General features: G+C 41.2%; 1 long non-coding RNA gene across 1 annotated transcript in view; it reads left to right on the top strand.

Annotated features, from left to right (window-relative positions):
- LOC128080216 (uncharacterized) overlaps nucleotides 1-21,117 on the top strand; it is a 63,563-nt gene that overhangs the window by 29,090 nt on the left and 13,356 nt on the right. The window contains exon 8 of the long non-coding RNA XR_008206549.1: nucleotides 1,193-1,307. This is a non-coding gene — a long non-coding RNA (uncharacterized LOC128080216). The remainder of the gene's footprint in view (nucleotides 1-1,192; nucleotides 1,308-21,117) is intronic.

Genomic DNA, 21,117 nt, shown 5'->3' with positions numbered 1-21,117 from the left:
ACAGCCTGATATGAAGCTGCTGTGTCCTGCTGGTTCAGCTGGGGTCACAGGGAGTGAGACAGGCCTGGAAAACAAAGCAACCTCACTCACCTGCTGCCTAGGCTGACTGCAGGTAGTTCCAGGATGGCTTTGGGAAACTCCTTGTAATCTACATGAATTTAAATTACTAAGGTTTAAACAAAAAAATCCTCTCAAGGATAAAAGATTGGATGGAACCCTGGGCAGTTTGATCTAGTGGGTGGCAGCCCTGCCCACAGCAAGTGTTGGAGTGAGGTGATCTTTAAGGTCCCTTCCAACCCATGCTGTTCTGTGATTAAGTTTGGGATCATTTAGAGACGTGTCAGCAGGAGAATGCTTCTCTGATATTATAACCAATGTTTTTGTGCACCAGGCATATGGGTAAATGAGTGCTAAAAAGAGAACTTCATAATAATTAAAAATCAGATTTTTATCTAGGAAGTTTGGAAGAGTGAACTGTGAGGCTTCTTGACTTCTGCTTTCAGCCCTGTTTATGGCCTTTAATGAAGGAAATGTTCCTTTCCATAGCTGTTTTGATTTAGGCTGGATATCAGAAAAAAAGTTTTTTACAGTAAAGGTAGTGAAATAGTGGAACAGTTTGCCCAGAGAAGTGGTGGATGCCCCGTCCCTAGAGACACTCCAGGTTAGGCTGGAGGGGCTCTGAGCACCTGATGGAGCTGTATGTGTCTCTGTTCATTGCAGGGGAGTTGGACTAGATGGCCTTTATGGGTTTCTTTCAACTCAAGTAGTTCTATGATTCTATGCTGGCTTCCAGGTACATTGGAATGAAATACTCTGGCCTGCTTGTTCCAAAATCACAATAGCTTTCCATTTCTACAGTTTCGTAATGCCAAGTTCTTGTAATCCCAGAGAGGAAAGATTCTGGGCAGGCGCATTCTGGGATTTAGGTAATGCACACAAAATAATGCTCAGCCAGAGGAGACAGCCTGCATCAGTGCAATTGCAAGAATGTTGTAAATTATCTGGTATCTGATACCAATAAGAAAAGCTTCCTGGTGACATCAAGTCAGGTTTTAGCAGATTTACTCTTATTTTTACTTGGACACAGAAAGTCATTGATGTCCTACCTGTATTTGGGTGGTGATTAGCTTTTCTTGGTGTCCTACCTGGACAGGAGTTGCCATCAACTCTTTGTCTGATTTGTTTTGGGCAGGGTGACTGGGACTGGACTCCCCCATCATTCCACAGACATTTCTGCCCATTGTGGTACAGAAGAACATAGGGATTTTCTTGCAGCGGGTCCAGTGCTTGAGTCATGGAAGGAACAGGTAAGGCTCTGACCACCACTTATTGTCTTCATATGTTATCTTCATCTTCAAATGTACATGAACTCCTTTTTGTCAGGGACTGGTGGGACAGACTAAACACTCTCTGTGCTTCTGTTCAGGTTATCCTTACCACGCAATTGCTTTTTTTTTTCTGTCAGATGTTTTTGCCAAAGGAGCTTTAATTTTATCAGGGCCTCATTAATTCACTGCAGACCTTCTAGAGGTGGTTTTGGGAGGTGCCAGTTCCTGTGTTCAGCAGGAAGTGGGGAGAACAGACGGTTTCCTTTTAAACTTTTAAAACTTGCCACAGTGGCTCTGCAAATGCAAATGCTCATCTCTGCTGAGGAATAAGACTAAATAAGGCTCTAACTGACTCTAAGGGGTCCAACAGACTTTGAAACTGAGGGCAGATTGCCATGACTTGCCCTCACTAACAACATCTCAGGGGCTGAGATGTTTCTGTAGTGCCCCTTCTCTTCCCTGTAGCTTCTAGTAAAAATGGAGAATGGGGAAGAATGAGCCCACAATTTCCCACCCATTGCTGTCACAACATGTCAGATACATGGGATGTGGATAAGAGGTTTTCATCTGTCATATCCCAGGTATGGCTTAAATTTGGAGAAGAGCCCTACCTGTGGGTGATGTAGGTGCTATGTTACTGATAAAGACTTGTGTTGTCCCCATTTGAGCAAGTTTCTGCATCCTGGAAGGTTTGTTTGGCATGAGTGGAAAGAAGGAGCTGCATTCATTGGTGGTAAGCGCTTCAGCCAGGCTACAAAGCCCATGGTGGAAGAGCCACCTCTACCCTCTGCAGATAGCCAGAGGGTAGGATAAGGATAGAAGAGTCCCAGAAGAATAATTTAAAAAAAGAGAATGAGGTCACATTACTGAGGATGAGATCAAGGAATAAAATAAGCATGTAGGGCAGAAAGGTTGCTGTGCTAAATGAATTACAACCACTGAGGAGTGTTAGGAAACAAGGAGAAAGGTGCTATAAATACAGTGAAGACAGCAGCGGGCATAAACCCATTACCTAATGAGGAACAGGAGAGGTACAGATGACCTAGAGAAGACCGACATATTTAATGACTTTTGGCTTTATTTTTTTTTCAAGAAAAAAAAGAAAAAAGAAAAAAGAAAAAAAGTTTCTTTGTGATTCTTTTGTGTTTTGTAAGGCACAAGGCTAAAGAAGAAAACAACAAGCAAGGGAGAACATACTTAAACATACTCTGTTGAATATATTCCACAGAGTACAAAGAAAGACGGGCGCAGATAATATCTCTGTCTTCAGAGAACAGAGAAGGGTGTAACTGGGGTTATGTAGAGCATTTATCCTCAGCACCCTATGGCAAAGGCATTGAAATAAAGAAGATACATATATATGTATCTGTACCTACCTAGGGATCAATATGGTGATAACCCACTGTATTCACTATGGAGTGACTATTGGCATTATGCATCCCACTTTACATCAGAGAACAAGAGATTTTGTCGCCATTGTCTATAAACAGCTTGAGTCCTGGGCTGCCCTGTGCCTGCAACCAGGACCATCATTAGATCCTTAGATGGCCCCAACTGCATCTAGAGATGCTGTCCCCGTGTAGCTGGATGCACCCATTTGAAGGACCTTGTTGTGGGATGCTTCTAATATGCTGCAAATTGTGCGAGGGAGCATCAGAGGATAGCTAGGTTGGATTTATCTTGTTTTCAAGCATGGTAATTTTTCAAAATACTGAAAAAGTAAAGGAATGCTGAAAGCCACAGCTGACTTGGTGAGTAGCACTTTGTAGGCAATATGAAGTTAGAAGGAACAAGGGACTGAGGTAGCTCTGATAATAAAGGAGATAATAAAGGAAAAGGACGTGTGCTTTAGAATTCCCACTTGCAATGCTAGTCCTTTCTCCATTTGTGCTACTAATCCTACCATCAGCCTTCTATTCAGATCTTAAAAATGTTCAAAACATTCTCAGATTTTATTCCAGAGACATGGTGCTTTTCAGGGATTATGCATCAAGAGACACCACAGAAAGACAAGATTCTGCTCATTTAATCCAATGTAGAATTGAAGTGCTTGTGACACACTGTGCACATGACAGCATATATGAGTTTCACGTGTTGTAAAAGCTTTAGTGTACTGATCACAACCTGATGTATTCAGCTTATGGGCTGGTGTTACTTCACTATTTATGTGGTCTAAGAAAAGGAAAAGAGAGAGGCAATCGCCGGGGGCAATGACCCTTTCTTTATTTAAACCTGAACAGAAGGAAGGTCTTCACTTCCAAGAACTCATTTTTTCTTTCTTCTTGCCACACAATAAGGGCTGCAAAAGAATGGGGCCTTGGATCTAACAAGGCTGATCATCAAGGAGAGCTTTCTGAATCTCAGGGCTGTGAAAAAGATTTAGTGCTTTGCTGAGCCAACCTTTGGAAGCAGAAGTTATGAAAGTCCAATTTAAAGGCTGATTTTAAAACTAATTCCACAGAGAATTCCCAAACCAGCAGTGCACAAACCACTCTATGCATTCATCTCCTGAGGAGCCAAATAATGCCCAATATTTCCCATGTGATTGCAGCAGATGCCTTCAGCGGTCAGTGGTGGGCCCAATGTTAATGTTTAACACTGAAGAGAGGAGAAATACAATGGCATTAAATTATGGTCATTATAATACTAGGGTTAAAAACAGTGTTGCTGCAAAGAGGTCCTGCTGGGAGGGTGCTAAGTAGAACAGCTTGCCAGAAATATAAATAACTGCATACAGGAAGACAGGATGTGCTTCATAGGGAAAAGCAGCAAAATGGCAGGACATACAATTTGTGTGAGAATAACTTCCATTAGGCATGGTGATTGTATTTATTAGTTTTAATTTTTAAAGTTTACCTTCTGCCAATAGCCTGATTCCTATTGATCCCTCTGGAAAAAACAAGATATTGGTTGACATCAGCCTATAGCAGTGTCTGTCCTCTTGTCTGTCCCGTGAAAGTAGACACCACAGTGGGATGCCATGCATGTTGCAAGCTGCACCAGAATGTTGTAGCACTGGTGCTAATACTGCAGGAAGATGCCCAGTAGATTGGGCTCTCTTTGATGTGGGCCATGCTAGGTGGTGGCCCACTGTCATAGGATTGGTGAACCCCCAAATACTCTCCTCCTCTTTGTATTTTTGTTCTGTCTCGCTACACCTCCCCACCCAGAGAGTTGGTGTAGTCATCATCCCTGGAGATTTTCAAGAAAATGATAGATATCAAACTGAGTGACATGGTTTAGTGGGCATGGTGATGATTTGATGATTGGACTAAATGATCTTAATGGTCTTCCCCAACCTTAATGATTCTATGATTCTGTACTTCATGTCTCATCTTCCCACTTCCATGTGGTGTCTCTAACTTCACTTCATGATGAGAAAGGATGAAGCTGATCCTGTGTAGGAGCAGTCTCCACTCTGATGTTTGGTATCCACTGACCCCAAAAGCCAAGGGCAGTAGCTGGTTTTCACATCCTTCTAGGCCCTCTTAACAGCACAGCTCCTCCCTTTGCTACTTGCATAGACATGAAGCAAAGCAGGGGGTCTATAGTAGCTGTCAGCACTGTATATACATAGACACTAATGATGTCAGATGGGCATTGGGAAGCAGTTTTGGTGGAGGCTGCAATAACACACCTCCTAAGAGAGGTCAGCAGTACATGGGGCTTGACCTCACATTCCTTGTGCATCCCCAACCCCCACTGAAGTCAATCAGAGCTATTCTGTGGCACCATTAACTTAGAAGATTTATGTGATTAGGGCAGTGGGAGGAGAACTTGATTTCATTTCCAGCATAGTTTTTGCTTTCCTACCCACACTCATGTTAATGCCAACAGACCTGAATTCAGCTCAAGTAGCCAGGGAAACAGTGGAACCCTGACTCTGTTCCCAAGCAGATGTGAACCACTGGCTTATTATTCAACTAAGTTGTTGACAACTAATGGTCTAATTGGGGGAGCAATTGATTTTGGATGACATTTTAAACCTCCAAGCTTGGCATAACAATTCATAACTACACTGATGGTTTATTGCTTTGGCAGAATTAAATGGATTGATTGGTCATAAACTTCCATTGGTTTCTTGTTACCATGAACCGTGTTTAATGCTTTTTATTGATCTCCTATTTTTCTGAAAATATAAGTGTTCTTCAAAACAGAAAGCTCTACAGCCTGGATGTTATAAAGAAAGGTGTTCTGTAGTGTGCACATGCAATTACAATTACAAGAAATGCTGGTTCTCATTACTCTGAAACTATTTTTGAATAATGCTATTTTAGATTATACTAAATTTATGCAGTTTATTGAGCTGAGTACTCTTCATTCCTCTTGCAGCAGGAACAACAGGCATTTAGCACTGGATGAGCATGAGCTTGCACTTTTAATCCAGGAGTTATTTGGAGGGAGTTGAATCTGCCTGAAAGACATGAAACAAGGGTGTGAGCGTGAGAACTGACTGTCATGTGAGAGGTGCAGAGAGGCATCCCAGCACAGCTCGTGGTGTAAATCCCCATTTCCTCAACCCAGACAGATGCAAAGGCAGCCTGTCTTCCCATTGACTTAAGTGCATTTCCAACTAAGCCTTTTATTTTAGAAAAGGTAGGATTTTTGGCAACAGGAAGAAGAGCTAAAAGAAAGGTCTTCTCTGTGACTAAAGAAAGTCATCCAGCTTTGCTTCATGAGCTCTTCTCTTCTGCAGAAAAATGACAATAAAACCTGGCTGCTTCAACACGTTTTAAGGATTAATGGATTAAGCAAGTTTGACCCTGCATAAATTGAAGGTGGTTGTTTGCCAGGTGTGTTGAACATGGCAACTTGATGTGTTAGTAAATATCCAGTAATTAATTCTTAATTATCACTCTGAAATTATTTTAAGGATCTCCCAGAGTTCACCACGCAATCCCTGAGGCTGGGCAGATAAAGAGGAGCAGAACACATGCAACCCATCCATTCTGTTTTGTGAAAACAATTGACACTACAAACCTTTGGTTCTGTGAAATCATTTTCACCACTTTGCATCTGTTGTAAAGTCTCTAGCAAAGGACCTTTCAGTGTTTCCTGTTTCAGACCATCTCCTGGACAGTGGCTGGGTCCTTCCTCAGTGGCTCCCAAAACAACTGCAAAATAGTCATCTGCCCAGAGCAACCCAGTGGGATACAGGCAGGGAAGAAGGGAAGGTCACCCACCACGAGGCAGCAAGGCTGCATGTCACACACACAGCATGAGACTTTACATCCTGAAACCCAAACACACAATGTGAGGAGAAATGAGGCAGATTAGGAATGAAATGAGCTGGATATGAGTCTGAATATTAGAAACTTCTCTGAAAGAGTAATAATACATTAGAAGAGGCTGCCCAGGGAGGTGGTGGAGTCATCATCCCTGGAGGTGTTCAAGATCTGGCACTGAGGGACATAGTTAATGGGGAAATATTGGTGGTAGGTAGATGCTTTGATGAGATGAGGTTGTTTCCAACCTTAATGATTCTATGATTCTATGAACTAACTCAGAGCCAGCATGACCTTCTGTCATAGAGAATGCATTGGAAAGAATACTGTGAAAAATGTGCCTCTGCATGACAGTTTTCCTACAAGTCCTGTTCCAGTAGTGACTACAGAATGCTGATTTCCTGGGAGCTTTGTCTCAAGTCACAGTCAGCTCCAGAACCTGCTACATAGCCCAAAATCAGAGCTCCTACCAAAGCACTGAGTTATCCAGGGGCACACCAGATGTTCACTGCAACACAAAACTGTATCAAACATAGCATGGCAGGCCAACAATTATTGGAATAACTTGTATAACTGTCCCAAGTTTCTGCATATTTTCATTTTAAAGTGCCTGGCATCATTGAGGCAGGATGTTTTGGCTGAACAATTATACAACTCAAGTGCAAAAGCAAGAAGGCTTGCTAAAGTGAGGGCTTTGATTTGAAGTTTATTAGAAAAAGAGCCAAGTCTATAGGATCTGAGGATACACTCCTGAAAAATTGGTTTAGTGTGCAGAGCATATGAGAAGAAACAATAAAATTAATGAGGCTTTACAGAGATCTCAGCAAATCCTATGTTCTCTTATTTTAGAAGGCATTTTTCTGTGGAAAAGAGAGGACATTTATGCAATGCTGTGCCTTTCTTGTTTGGATATAAAGTGTAATCCTAGCCACCCTTGTGTTCAGAAAAAAAATATAGGAGAAGCATTAAAAGGAAGGCAAAAAGGACAGAGAAGAATGGAACAACTTCCATGCATAAGCTGTGACCCTTCAGCTTAGAAGTGAGACGGCTGAAGGTAGTACAGTAAAGACATAGAAAATCTTGAACAATAAAGAGAAGGTGAATACAACCCAAAAACTCAAGGGCACTCAGCCAAACTGTCAGGTTTTAAAATAAATTATACCAAAGCACTAATTTTTCACCCAGTGGAATTGCTGAAATCTTTGCTAGGGATAATATGGAGGCTGAAATTATAAATTAGTTCAAAAAGGCATTTTCAAGGATGAAGAGTCCATGAACCATTATTAAATGTAATGCTCTTCATCTGTGCAAATCCCCGGATGACTGCTGGTTGGGAGGGTACATCATAGAAATACTTTGCCCTACATGTGCTTTATGTTGTTCCCGTAAGGCACTGATACTAGTGAGCATAGGGCTAAGTGAGGCATTGCCCTGGCTTACGGTGATCTCCTTTAGTCTTGTTCCATATTTTTGCCCAGAATTTTCTGCACAGAGATAGAAATGAGTAAATGTGTGTAGTTTAATCTAAAAATATCTCAGTACTTCCCGAAACAAAATTTTAACTACTTTAGACCAACTTCTACTATACCAAGATATTTAGGATTGATTTCACATCTTTAGCAGATTCTGTGCTCCCATATCTCATCAGCAGTGCCCTTCTTTGCCTCCTAAAAAGATGTGCAAAATTAAGGTCCCTTTACAGTTCTATCCTTTGATAAAACTGAATGTTATTGTAACAATGTCTCTGAACTATCACCTGTTGTTACCTGGAGGATTTTCACGCGCACTGCTCCATTCTGCTGCTGTCTCCTTGGGATTTGAAGCCATGAAGACCAACTCAAAACACATACCTCATTTTCTGGAGATCTGAAAGCTTTAATGAATAGGACAGATTCTTGTCTTGCGCAACTGATGGAGCTCCATTGCCTGCAGGAAAGTTACAGCACTTTATAAAGTGTTTCCAGGTACATTCATGACTCTTTGCATTCACCTCAAGCATTTCCTGAAGTTCCTGTGTGCAAATGTAGGCAACATCTGCTGCAGAAGTGCTTTTAAACAGCTTTGGTTTAACATGTCTACCAATGGAAACCTGCTTTTGCATGGCAGAGGCAGGTAACCTTTTCTTCTTCTGCTGATTATCTTAAATGAGATGAGAGATGGCTTTTCTTCTGCTGTTTCATTCATTTGTTCTCTGACCCTTTGAAGTTATACTTCTTTATGTTTCCCAGAGTTGTATTCTCCTGGAGCTGGTTCTGATAACCAAGGCACTTGCAAAGATTTTTCTTTTTCTTTCCTTTTCCTGACGAATTATAGATAGACCGTAGAAACCAAGGCTCTTTGAAGCAAAGGATTTAGGTTCAAATAGGAATTGGACATTTTAAATTGATAGTAAGTGCACAGGGAACTATAATTCTAAAGCTAACAAAAACTGGAGATTTGGAAATATTATCAAAACTCATTCTTTAGGTTTTAAGTCTTTAAGTATAAAGATTTAGGATGAAATTGTCCTGGCAGGGAGATTATCCCACAGCTGCATGGATTTCTGATGCTGGCTTATATGTTAAAAAATGTCTTGCATGCATGGATGCGCATTAGGACTGATCCAGGGTGTCCCTGTTGGCTACTGCCTGATTCACTATTTTAAGTCTCTCTCTAGGAGCTAGTGGAAAATCACAGTGGGACTTTCTTCTAATCTGAGACAGACCTCTCTTCTTAAGGAAATGCTTCAAGATTTTGTAGTTGGGATTTAATCTTTTTTACATCTTTCAAGGTTACTAAATCTCTGCTAGAACAGACACCAGACAATTTATTACAGTGTGGTCTCAGTAAAAACCTCTCCTACCTGGAGTCATAATAGAACTTTCTTATCTTTTGTAAAAGCCAGTACAAGCTGGTCAGAGGTAGTTAAAACTGAGATCCAAGAACTAGATAGTGTTGATCTGTATAGGATAAGGAGCAATGTGAGTGAAAGATCAAGCACTATTTTTTTCATGTTAGAAAACCTCCTTTTTATCCAGCTCTTCCTTAACAATACTTACCCTTTCTTTCTCACATTTCAAATGAAACAATGATTAACAAGGGGTACTGCAGAATCTCCATCACTGCAGATTTTATAGAACAGAGATGAAAGTCTTTTAAGGTACAATTTTTACACATTTTAATAAAATTTTCAGTAAAGTAAGAGGTGACATGGTAAAGGTAGTAGGTATGAATAACTTGTATTTCTGATACTTTCTTGAATTAGCTGTGTAATCCTAAGTGAGGTCAGTGCAATCTGTGTGCCTCACCTCCCTAGCCATCAGGTGAGTGACCTTGCTGAAGTTTCAGCCTTCCTAACTCTGTGTGGAGGTATTTACTGTGTACAGGACTCACTGCCAAGGCTTCTGGCACATGCTAAAAAGGTTGGTTGGGACTTTCATCTCAGTAATAGATTCTCTGCTTCTTTGCTAAAGCTCTGAAACTGCTGCCAACAACTCAGAAACCATCCCAGCAAAGTGAAGAGGCAAAGAGAGGAAAAAAAGGGAAAAAAATATATATATATTTTTAAAAGCTTTGGCTTAACATAAAATGTGCTGTCTCTGGAGGATTTATCTTCAAAATCCCTTTCCACTGTACTGTACCTACTTTTCTGGTGTAGGAGCATTAAGTGTTTTGTTCACATTTGTAAAAATCTTCCCAATAACTGGATTTCACAACAAGCTTCTGTCAGTGTTCTCTCCACGTTTCCTCTACCAGCAGCAGATGTTGCAATAAGATTTGTTAGACTACAGTTGCATGACTGGGGCCATGATCCTAAACTAGTAAGATGTTACTATTAGATTGCAGTTGAATGATTAGTGTCAGATCCTAAGCCAGCAAAATGTCTCTTTGGGATGCCCTCTGGCAGTGTCCACCGTTGAGCACCCTGTTAGCTCCATCGCATTTTGGGGCTGCACTGGAGAGAAGCAGCTCCACTTTGTACAGATGCAGCAGTGGGCATTTTAGGTTTTCATGGAATGGAAAAATGTGCCTAAAAACAAGAGATTTCCAGCAGACTGTGGGTGTCCTAGGGTGAAACACCTTGGGCAGCCCATGAGTTCCATCCTAAACACTGAATCTTTTTTTGCTGAGACTCATCTGCTGTGGCAAACAGGAATGAGCATATTCTGATATTTCTGATGGAAAGGATTTCACTGATAAATTCCTGATCTATAATCACAATTTCTGTTCTGCTTTCTTAAAAAGCCGGGGAGATTTTTTTTAGTGCAGGTTAAAAATTATATTTACATGGCCACCATCATCAAGTCATTTGCATTTTGAGCTAAGTAAAGGCCTCATTCATCTTTGACTTGAAAATTTCCTTGCTTCTCTTCACTGAATTCTGCCCAGGCATAGATTATGGTGCCACAGGACTTGTCTTGTAATTCCTTAATGTTGTGCTTATGTGCTACCAGGTCATATCCTACTCTTTATTGTTCTTTGCCTGTACAACAATTACATATTTTTGCCACAGGATCTTTTCACTTAAGTCTTGCCAGTCCTCTCTCCCCAGCATGAACAGCTTCCTGCTGCACAATGCTAGAAACTTTCCTGCTCAAGGCTGATGTAAGGAAAAACACACCACATGCTCATGCCCAGGGCCACTGCTCCAGCACTCATACAGCTGCATCACCATTCAGATACAGTTTATTACAAAAAGCAAACATCTGACATCCAGCTTGTTTGCAAAGAAAGTCTTGAAGTGTATATACTCCAAATTTACTTTCACTAAATTTGATCTGTTTCTTCATTGTTGGGGATATACTTGGTCTTGGAGGCTTGGTGCCTATCATCTCTGTATGGTCAACGCTGTCAGTTGCCTGGTCAGGTCTCTGCTGCCTCCCCTACCCTGTGTTCATTCTGAGCCTCATTTTAGAATCTCCAACTACTTGCTTTTATCTGAAACATGAACGCTCGTCAGGCTTCTCAGAACAATTTCCATGGGAAATATTTGTCTCACAATGGAGTCCTTTCCCATAGTTTTGGGAGCAGAGGGGCAATTTTTTTCTCATAAATGGGACTATGCACCATTGTGCATACTGTAAACCTCTGTCAGAGGCCTGAAGGAGGACTGGTTGCCTCCAGCTAACAATACCAGTGGGCTAATTGGTAGAAATAATTATCCCAAACACTGGAAAAACTCAATTAAAAGCAAAATACATTAAAATATTGTTCCCAGATACCTTATCTTCATTATAAGAGACCACCCATGTGGGTCCAGTCCTCCCACTGTTACATAGAGGTATTATTATTATTAAAAATAGCAAATTTCAGGGAGGATAAGGAGGAAGGCAAATAGAAGCTTTGGGAGAGACACAAATCACGCTGTCATTCTGCACTGAAGAGACAGTGCTTGAGGAGTAACAAGCCATTAGCGAAAGCCAAGTGCCTGGACTACTTCTTTTTTTTTTTTTTTTTTTTAAATAATGTGTGGTCCAAAGCCATTGTATTAAATGCAAATGGGGAGGGAAATTATATTCCATATACTCTACCCTGCATTGTAGTCCGGCAGACAGCTGGTTGTGGAACACAGCCTGAACCACCTCTCTGGCGGCACATGCCATCTTCACAGAGGTCAGTATTATTTCTTGTCCTGACAAAGATTCTCTGCTCAAAAGACTAAGTTTTTTTGTCTGCTTCAAGCAACAGCGGGGGGTATGAGCAGGGCATTTTTCTCAAGTGATGAAGCCCGTTCCCACGGCTTTGGAAAGAAAGATGGAGGGAACAGAGGAGTTGGATATGCAGAGAGAGCCGTGCTTTGGCAGGAAGTTTTGGGTGATGGCACAGAATTTAAGTTTAAAGAAGATATACTGTTCAAGAGCCAGGAGACGACTTTCTCTGCAACAAATCTGCAATCAGCAATTTGCTCTGAGATGCAGCAGAGGGATTATTTCTGTAACGTTCCATGCAGTGTGCAAGGAAAGAGGCATGATGCAATCCCAACTCATCCTCCTTTTGCTGGTCCAGCAGCATCCCTGACTCTGACAACTCTGTAACAACCCCTAGGAAAGCTGTTTGGGAGCATAGGGTGTGAGCTCACTGCTGCTGCTTGGTCATGTTGTTGTGCCTGTTGGCCTGGCTGAGGTCAGAGCTCCCACTGGGTGCACTTATCTGCAGAGCTGCAGCCAGATGAAATCCAGCCCAAACAGTTAACTAGCTTGGACAGTCCTGGCATGGGAGAAAGGAAATATTCCCTCTTTACAGAGGAGGCATTTATAGCACAGAGGTTTTCCCAGAAAAAACTTTCCCTTTCCCTTTCCCTTTCCCTTTCCCTCTCCCTTTCCCTTTCCCTTTCCCTTTCCCTTTCCCTTTCCCTTTCCCTTTCCCTTTCCCTTTCCCTTTCCCTTTCCCTTTCCCTTTCCCTTTCCCTTTCCCTTTCCCTTTCCCTTTCCCTTTCTCTCTCCCTCTCCCTCTCCCTCTCCCTCTCCTCTCCCTCTCCCTCTCCCTCTCCCTCTCCCTCTCCCTCTCCCTCTCCCTCTCCCTCTCCCTCTCCCTCTCCCTCTCCCTCTCCCTCTCCCTTCCCCTTCCCCTTCCCCTTCCCCTTCCCCTTCCCTTTCCCCTTCCCCTTCTCCTTCCCCTCTCTTGAGAAACAAGTGGGAATTTAAGAATAAAACATTAATTCCTCCTGCCTAAATTTGAGCTGGATCCACATTTTGGATTGCCACGTTTGCAGATAGAGTACCTGTACTCATGTAATTGCTTTGCTCTGTGACCAGCAATGATATATTGCTGCTTCAATATGGAACAGAGGTGTTGAAAGATGTTTTACAGCTTAGAAACAGGGAAATTCTTCTCCTTTTCCTCCCCACATATATGCCATAATGTGAGTAAATATGGCAAAGTGCAACTATATGGCACAAGCTGAAACTGAAATCTGTCTGATGTACTCCCCTGGGACTGAATCTGACAAGGCCTTACTATTTCAGGAGTGCTAAAATGAAACAGTAATATACTACTGAGCTTCATCCAAGACCAGTTTTATTATACGAACCATTTTCATCTCCTGCCTATGCCTCTTCCCATCCAAATATGGTCAGAACAAACAAAACAAACCCACAGACTTTGCTGCTCTGCTCAAAGCATACAGCAGCTATCCAGTGCACACATGGAGAAAGCAAGGTATCTCGCCTCTGTATAGAAACTTTTATCTATAGTTCTCAGCCTGCTTCATAAAGGAGAGAAAACCTCTTCTACTTATGTGGAAGTAAGATGATCAAAAAATAAACTCAAATTCTTTGAATATTGACTCCAGGAAGGAAGGATGGAGAATACGAAGATATGTATTGATATATGTAAAGATATGGGATCTTAACAGACATGATCTGGCTTCTCACTGAGTGCAAGACACTGCACCTTCACTTTTCTAGCTACTGCGTGTTCACCCAGAGACTTGGTTTCAGTATGATGTTAGGCATGTCAGTGGGGTTCAACAGCATCTCCATCCCTGTTGAACTCAGTGGGAAGCTTTCCCACCAGAGAAGCCATTAGCTGTAGAACAACCCCTAGCTTGCCCTGGAGACCACCACTGAAATTTCCAAATTTAAGGGAGCTTCTTATTTCTTCTTGACCCTTCTCAAGGACAGCTCTCCTGAGATCCAAATGGTTGGAGCTAGCTGAGATGGGGACTTTACAGTGAAAGGACAAATATGCTCACAACAAGTTCTCATAGTGGCTGATGAGTCTCATAAATAAATAGGATGCAACTAGCAGCAATATTATGTAGGCATGCATTGTAGTCATTTTACTTGGATGAGCTCATCCAGTACCATGAAACAAAGTTTTATAATTGCCTCGAGGCCACTGTGGGTGCCTTTTAGAGTAAATGATATTAATGATGTTATTCAAAAATATTAATGCCATCATATCACAGAGTCCCTCATGGCTCCAAAGAGCACATTTATTAATGAACTTACTTATGATTAAAACATGCTGAGCAAAACAATAGTTAGTTGAGCAATGGAAAAAAGAAAAGTACAGAGGAAGATTTTATCTTCTATGAAAGCAGATTTATACAATTTCGTCTCTGACTAAAATTGACTCTGAGGTGCGTAGGATCATGTTTGCAATCAGAAAATGTCATCGCCTCTTGGACAGGACACAGGAACAGGACACTGTGGGCTTCTTGCCATCTAAATTAACTGCTGCACAACTGGCATAGAAAAGCTTCTGCATTATCTATGCCATCCCATCAGCACTGACAAGCCCACGGAGGGCTACTGAAGCTAAAGGTCTGAGACAAAGCATGCAAAATTTCAAATGTCTTAGATAACATCCACAGTGAGAAATCCAGGGGGTGGTATAATGGTATACTGAAGGCAAATCAGGGTGTTGTAGGACATCTGTGAGGCAGGATAAGCACTGGTGTGCTTATCCATGGAGGAAAGCAGAGAGTCTTGGCCTGTGTGTTAGAGCTCTTCAGAGCCCAGCTGTGGGACTGGTCCCAAGGAGCTCAGGGTCGTGACTCTGGGTCCTGAGGGACCTGCTGCAGGTTGCCATTAAGTGTCTGAGGTTGGAAAAGGAATCTTGCAGGCAAAATCTTTGCCAGTGTCCCCATGATGGGAAGGACGCCTGTTTCCACCTGAGCTGTTGGACCACAGTAATTGAAGAGACCTGGATTTTGTTTGGATTTGGGTCCATTTTGTTGTTCTACACTTATGATGTTATGTATGTAAAGGGTGCAGCTGAGGCCTTGTAATGGAACCCCCCAGTCTGATCAGATGAAACTGTGAGGCTGTTGGGTGGCCTGAGTTTATGCAACCTGCTATTCTAGGCAAGAATTTTCTGGGATCTTTCAGCTTTTTTTGTGAGTAACAGCCTGGCAAGATCTCCACTTCAACTAGCTGCCTGAATAAGCAGTTGAAGATTTCACCAAAAACTTTTGAAATCTTCAGACCTGTCCTAACCTGCTGCTTCTCAAGCGGTTTCTATTATTTCAAGAGCCATGTGGCTGTACTGAAAGTTTTATTTCACTTCCCCAGGCTTAATTCCCAAAAGTCAGCAGAGACAACTTGATCAAAGCGTAGCTCTGGCCTCTGGGAACCTACTGCTGGGATGTGCAGCCCTCTGCCTTGCCCAGCCCCAGGGCCAGGGGTGGGATGTCTGTGTCTGGGGGTGTCCGTCTCAGCAGTGGGAACAGTCTTTCTTGGGAATAGAGCAGGAATGCCTGTCCCCACACTTCTTGCTGGCTCTGTCTTTGCCATCAGCCCTCCACTGGGCATGTCTTTCTTTGGCACCATAGCGGGGCATCTTGCAATGGAGCAGTTGATGTGATCTCATCCCGGACACAATCATTTTCCTCCTGCTGGAAAAAGAACGCCTAGGCTATTAGGGAGAGGAAGCTCACAGTGTCATGCAAGTTTATATCAAACAATTGTTGTACCAAAGTAGCTGGAAAAACAATTTTTTTAAGCACCACTGTACCATTTCCTTTTTTTTTAAAAAACAAAAGTTCAAAATATTTCACCTATAAAAATGAAGACAGTGTATTAACTCTTTACACTGCTTACAAACACACACACACACACACACAAAACCATGGAGTTTTAATCCCAGTACACTGTATCTGTAATCCTTCTTGTTTGATACTTAACTCAAAGTTGTGATTCAAAATAAGCTCTAATGAAAATTATGCAGCAGCCAAGGCAGGAAATAAAATACTTGCCCTACCCTTTCTATCTTGTTCCCCATGATTACAGCCTATTGAGTGTGCCATAATGAAACACATAATAGAATGAGATCAAATAATAAATGGAAGCAATACATCAGCCCTATACTCCTGTTACCCAAAACAGCTTTCACCTCCAATTTCAGTCCATAAGGCCAGGAACAGAACAGCACGTATTATTCATAAGGTAAAGGAAAAGATTTCAGTTGGTTTTGCCACTGATCACATAACAGAGAATTTCCTAAAGGAAAGCCAGAGCTGAGAAAGCACTTGGGTTCCAGTCATATATCACAATGCTGATTTTTATTTAGACATTATTTCAAAAATAAGTATTTTATAGACCTCTGATATACATATATATATATTAACTGGGGCTGTGAAAAGCTCCGAATTGGATGTGAGTTTTCTTATCTGTGGGGAGAATTACATCTACCAATTCTTTCAGAATTGGATAGAAATGAAACATGCTTGAAGGTTCTCATGCTGACAAAGCTTTGACGAACTGAGCTTGCAGAAGTTTATGCTCTATACGGTTCCTCATGTACAAGAAGTGCTTTAAGCTGCTACAGAAAATCTGGGTCTAACTCAGAATTGTGTAATAAAACACCAACTGTGAGGTTCTATTTTGTTATTGCTTAATTTGCTGTAGTATATGTTACCATAGGGCACACTGGTAAAAAGACCTTTGAGGCGAATTGCATTGTTTAAAGAGTTACTTTACATTCTGTTGCTGTCACATCTTACAGCAAACCCTTATGAAAAAACCCTTATGAAAAAAAAATTACAGAAGTCTGTCTATAAAGTATTCATTTATTTGCAAAACTGCTGTATTGTACAACTTCAATGTTCATGACTGCTTATCCCTCATTAGATTTTGCAGTGTGAAGGTTGATGTGATGCACAGGGTGAAACAACACTTCGTTTGTAAAAGGTTGAGCAAAAACTAAATAGCCTTAAATTACACTTGTGGCAGAATAAATGTTTTGAGTTCTTTTGCAGTCACAGTTTTGTTAAGCAGCAGAATTACTTTTGTTGAACTTGTAAACTTTCCAGTGCAGACTTGCTTTTGTTGACAATATGGGAGCTTTTTTGTTTGTTTGTTTGTTTTTTTCCCCAGCATTTTCAAGATAAGATCTATTTTGACGATCAGAAGAATCTGCCACTTATAAGAAAATGAGGATCAAATGCTAACTTAAGCATTACTTATTGTTCTATCATGGTAGACATTTGCAGGGGTTTTGCAGAGGATAAAATGAAGAGGATAAAATGCTGGTGAAACATAATGTTAATAAGAATGATGTAAATACGTAAGCAGATAATTGTCTGGACAGTTGCACGGAGTTAAGAGGTTCAAGCAATTATCTGTGCTTATTGACTGGTCCATAAACATCTGCTTCTACGGCTTGCCAGGCTTTACCAGCCAGATGAAAAATTGCTGAGAAATCAAGAAAAAGGAGGCTGCTGAAAGCCATGAAAATGGGATTCAGGATGGACTGACCAAAGAAGGCTTCACTGAGCCCTGACTTACGGCTGAGGTCACCCTGTGAGATTGCAAGGTGAAGGCCTTACATATAAGGAAAAAGTTTCTTATGACAGAGTGGTGAGGCACTGGCACATGTTGCCCAGAGGGATGGTGCCACATCTCTGGAGACACTCAAGGTCAGGCTGGACAGAGCGCTGAGTACCTGAGGGAGCTGTAGGTGTCCCTGGTCATTGCTGAGGAGTTGAACAAGGTGGCTGTTCAGGGTCCCTTCCAATTCAAATGATTCTGTGACCTAGTTGACTTAATTTCCAATTGTGCCTTTGTTGTGAAACTTCATAAGCCAACCCTCCTACTGTCACCAACCTTTAGAAAAAGCCACCTTGCTGTAGCATCCCATTGGCTAAGGGGCTGTGCGTGCAAGTGCTGAGGCATGCGGTGATTGTTAGTTCTCTGCTGTGGGTGTTATAGGGGTTGAGCTAAGTGCTCACAGGCCACCCACAAGTGGAGAAGATAATGCTAAAGTGTGTGGGGAAAAAAAAACCACGAAAGGAGGCAGACAAGAAATAAATGAAAAAAATCCAGTAGAAAATGGATTTTGTGGTGTATTTAACCATGACTGGGGGGGTGAGTACCTCTGAAATGAAAAAAAAATGCTTGCCAGTAGGTTTTATTTATTGTTATGGGGTTTTTTTTGTTTTTGTTTTTTTTTTAAGTTTTGCTTTAAAAAGAGCAGGAAATATCAAGAAAAAAATCAGGTTTCTCATCAGCTGGTGACTCAGAAAGCCCAAACTGAGAGAATCTCTGCTATTTCTCACCAAGAAACATGTGGCTCTCAGATTTGGTGCAGGGACCCCCTTGCAAAACCCATTAGGGTGAGCTACAATTTATGCCGATCTCTGAAGCTATGCAAGCAGATGGATTTTTATGGAAGAAGAATGTCCTGAGTGAAAGCAGGATTAGCTTTGTGGAAAATCACCTGTGCTAAATACAGGTTTGGGTCAGTGACTGATTTAGTGGTAGTGGATGGAAGAAGCCAAACATCTGTTTCCCTCGATCTGTTTTAAATGTTTCCCTCATCCTTTCATCACACCAAGCTTACAAGTATTTCAAGATCAAAGCATTCAGCTTCCTGAGCATTTCCTATATTTAGCAAATACCTGAATGAAACGATGACCTTTCACTATAAGAGATGAGCTGGCAACTGAACTAAGCTTCCTACATGTGTGCACAGCTTTCTTCCAGATACCCAGCCTGGTCACAAGAGCCATGGTTACACATCCTTGTAGTGTAAAAGCCCTTCTGTCAATCAGTTATGGACAGCAGAAGGATGCCCTTTACTAAAGATACCACTGATCTGAGATGTGTAGGATTAAAGGAGGGCAAGCCTTGGTTTTCCAGCCCATGCAAACTGCTAAGATTTTGACATTTTTTTACTTGAATCCTTTAGCATTTAAAGCACGCTGGTTTAAATCTTCTACTTTTATTATTTCTAAGAATCTCAATTAATTTGCATGTATCTGATGGATACATGCTGTAGAATACATATTCACATGCATTCTGTGTATTTACTGTGTATTTTAGTAATCGCAGGTTGCAGAAAGAAGTAGTGTTAGAAAGTAGAGCGTTTTCTTTTATAAGAAAGGTAAAAAAGGGGTATTCTGACAATCTTGAATCTGAAATTATTTCCAAAACACTTTTTTTTTTTGTTTTGTTTCATTGGAGAATTTCCCACCAGTTCTATAATGAAGCCATTCAAAATAGACTAAACAGGCAAAGTATTTAAATTACAGTATTCCAAATGGCAGACACTTCAGAGACACTCAGTGGTACATGCCATGTGTTTTTTGACACATCTCGGTTCTTTGGTACATTATGTATTAAAAAACATTTCTCTCTACAACACTTTTTAAAGAGGGCGTGGACCTTAATGGACTTTTTTGGTCCTTTTATGGTCCTTTTTGCTATCCAAATGCACTCAGGATGAAGGCTAATACAATTGTCCAACCCGTATAATTGGCCTCTTGTTAATTAATGTCAATATATATCACTTATTAGTTAATAGTTCTGTCATTTTTTTAAATTCTATTTTCTATTGATTAGTCTTTGATTATTATTTTTTTAAAACAAAAATTGGAAGCTGTCTGTATCCATGTGCAGCTTCTAGGAGTGCACAGATTGAAAAGGCATTTTCAAGAGCTGACTGAAATGGGTACATTTTGTTTTTTAGAGTTTTTTCCCTGTCTCATCTATGTTGACATGATTGTCATTCTAATTGAATAATACTGCAATTGTTTGAATTGCAGTTCTCTGTTGCTGATGGAACAGCAGTTCTCCCATCAGGATATGTGAAAGTGTATACAGTTTGGGGTGGGGAAAGGAATTTAATATATTTTTGTGCAGAATTCATCTATACTCAGAAAATGAGCCAATTTCCATGTGGAAACAGATTTGGCCTCCTTTAAAAACTGGCTGATTTCCCTGGAAAATGTATCCATTTTGGCCAACACTGCTCTAAACTAACAGAACTTTCTTTGAAAACATTTTGAACCCAAAAAAGCAGTACAGAAAACTTTTCAGGATGAGTTTGTTTTCTGTTTTATCCTTCTTCACTTGTCATCCAGATATGAATTTGGCTTGGCCTCTTGGTAACTAGCTTCAGTCTTTTCAGAAATGCAAAACAACTAAAGCCATAAGCTATTGAAAACCTGGGTTTTCATCTGGATTTTCTCCTTATCTGGAGCATGTTGTTGATCACACCATAGAGGTCCCTGGTGCCATGCTGTAATATTCATTCTGTGTGCCAGAAAAGGGAAGGCCAACCCAAACTAACCCCTAAAAACAACTTCCTACATCACGCTCAGAAAGTTATCATGAGCATACTACTCAGGCACACTGAAAATGGAGAAAAAACGTACCATTTTGCTGTTATTGGGAAGCTGAGTGAGTACATTCCTGGGCACCATACTAAAGCTTTCCTGTGGAGTATGGCCTATGCCAGGGATGGGTACATGGCTATAGATACGTGGAATGTTTTTTTCTTTGCCTCTGTGAATGCTGAGGGATAAATTCAGTTTTGCATAGTGCCATCAGGATTTATACAGTCAGATGAGGTAGGAACAGCAGTAATGATGAGGGCACTACTTCCTTTTGAGAAAGGAAGTTGTATCTGGTGATCCTTGAAAACTGTGTTAGTAGAGACTGGGGAATGCCCAACAGCCTGATGTTTGTTTCATTTTTAAAATAATGAACTGTCATTCCTTCTTACCTCTCTACCATCTCAGCCCCATCCAAGCCCCCTCTAAGCACTTGGCTTTCATTGTCTGGCATCTATTTTTCACACCCTGACCAGCATGCGATCGGGTGCTGCTGTTAGAGCAAAGTGGGGTCGCTTCATGGTAC

Source organism: Tympanuchus pallidicinctus, unplaced genomic scaffold, assembly GCF_026119805.1.
Source record: "Tympanuchus pallidicinctus isolate F22 unplaced genomic scaffold, pur_lepc_1.0 scaffold2, whole genome shotgun sequence".
Taxonomy (NCBI): Eukaryota; Metazoa; Chordata; class Aves; order Galliformes; family Phasianidae; genus Tympanuchus; species Tympanuchus pallidicinctus.
This window is presented reverse-complemented; position numbering and strand designations above follow the sequence as displayed.